This window comes from Adiantum capillus-veneris, chromosome 21 (assembly GCF_014529385.1).
Source record: "Adiantum capillus-veneris isolate H3 chromosome 21, ASM1452938v2, whole genome shotgun sequence".
In the NCBI taxonomy this organism is placed as follows: domain Eukaryota; kingdom Viridiplantae; phylum Streptophyta; class Polypodiopsida; order Polypodiales; family Pteridaceae; genus Adiantum; species Adiantum capillus-veneris.
In genome coordinates this window covers 71,677,346-71,679,711 of record NC_140951.1, presented here as the reverse complement: position 1 = coordinate 71,679,711, position 2,366 = coordinate 71,677,346, and positions in this window count along the sequence as shown.

Sequence of the window (2,366 nt, the reverse complement as noted above, 5' to 3'; positions counted from 1 at the left end):
AAGTCAATGCCCCATTTGGCAAAAGCACGTACTCCCATCATCAGCCTCAGTGGCATTTCATCTCTCCTCAGGGGTGGTTTTGTGTGTTGAGATTCATCACATCGTTTGACATATGTGGTTGCATCCATGAATAGGGTCGGCCACCATATGCCTGAGTATAGCACTAGCTTTGCCGTTTTATCAGCGGAGAAGTGTCCTCCGGGTTGTCCCCAGTGTGCTTGATCTAGGATGACGTAATATTCGCTTTCTGTAGCACATAGTCATAATTGTTTGTCCTTTCCCCGCCTATACTGTTGGTTGGCAATGAGCAGATAGTGTTTGGCCTCTTCCTCTCGACAGTTTTCCTTCCTGCTTTGTCCCATTCTGCTGGAAAGGTTTTGTTTTTTAAGTACTCAATGATGTGAGCACTCCATTTAGGTTCTTGTACTACCCTAAACATTGTGGCATGTTCCACTAGGGGCTGTATTATACATCTATCACAGGATTTTACATATCTATGGACACTGTATTCCATGTTTGGCTAGTAGACGCCCAGTCTTTGTAACCGTTGGCCTGTCTGTGTTTCACCAGTGTAAAATCTCGTATTGTGTATATGAGCTTGTTTGAGGTAGTAGGTGGTATCTTCAGGCTGTACACATAGTCTCAGTATCCCATCCTTACCGTGTTTGTACAGTCGTCCTGCTAAAAGGATGAGATTCCGTGTTTGATGGATCATTGATGGTTGTATTTCTATCTGCAAAGAGCCAATTGTGAGTAGAGGCATGACCTATTCTCTCCATCGCGGCACCATTTCTATGTTAAACAGATATGAATCAGGAAGTTCATCATCAACACCCGCAGGTGCTTCCCCATGAAATAGTCATGAAAGATGATCTGCTCTCTGATGTGTGGTCCCCTTTTTTACAACCACCGTGAAGTCAAACTCAAGCAACAGTATAAACCAACGAACAATTCTTCCAGTGTTGCAAGGTTTGTTTACTAGATATAGCAGTGCTTGATGATCCACGAAGAAGAAAAACTTGTTTGCTAGAAGGTAATGTCTAAATTTCTTGACAGCATAGATCATTCCCAGATCTGCTATTTCCGTAGTGGTATAATTTCTCTCTGTGCTGTTTAGTTGTCGACTGGAGTAGCAAATGGGAAAATCCATTTTCTTCTCTCCTGGCTTGGCTAATATGCATCCAATGGCATAGGCTGATGCATCCACATGTACATGGAAGATTTTGCTCCAGTCAGGGGCTTGCAAAATTGGAGCTGAAATCAAATGTTGCTTCAATTTTTGGAAAGCTTGTTCACATTTCTCCGTCCATTCGAACTTAGTTATGAGGGCGTACAATGGCTTAGCTATTACAACATACATATATATATGAAACGCCGGTAGTATTTGCAATGCCCCATAAATGCTTACACTTCTTTTATCTTCGTTGGTCGCGGTAGTGTAGCAATTGTCTGCACCTTTTCTTGATCAGTTGAAATGCCATTTTTGGACACTATGTGGCCCAGAATTCTACCCTGTCTTACCATGAAGACACATTTGGTTTAAGCAGATACGATATGTTCTGCATTTTTCAAAGAACTTTTCCAGATGAGTGATGTGGTCACTTCGTCGATGGGAATGAACACAAAGATCATCCATGTAGATCTCCAGAAAATTTTTGAGATATTCTTTGAATGCGTGGGTCATTAGTCTTTGAAATGTGGCTAGGGCATTGGTCAAGCCAAAAGGCATTACCCTGTATGCAAATATACCCCACTCTGTCGCAAAAGCTATCTTATGTTGATCTTCTGCCTTAATCGTCAACTGGTTGTAGCCTGAGAACCCATCCAAGAAACTATAGGCCTCTTTCCCTGCTACTCTCTCAATAACATGATCAGTTATTGGAAGTGGGTAGTTATCCCTGATGGTGGTTGCATTTACTTGCTTGAGGTTTACACAAACACGCAACTTGCCATTCTTTTTGGGTATCATCACAATCGGGGACATCCACTCTGTGTGCTCAATCTTGTGATAAACTCAACATCCTTCAGTTTGTCTATTTCCTCCTTGATTTTCTTTGCAAAATTTTCATTGTACGTGTAAGGACGTTGTCTGTGTGGTCTGGCATCACTCTTAAGGGGAATTGTGTGCTGACATATCTCCGGATCTATCCCCTTTAGATCTTTGTATGACCATGCAAAGACATCTGTATATTGCCTGAGCGTATCGACTAGAAGTTGCTCTTCCTCTTCAGTAAGGTCCGTGGCAATATATGCCGGTTTAGGGGCTCCTCTCCTGGTTCTGCTAAGTTGATTCTTTTCGTGTTTTCAGGCCCATCATATGAAGTTCCTGGTTCTTTGGGATCTCGTTTGGGTTTTTGCACCACTAT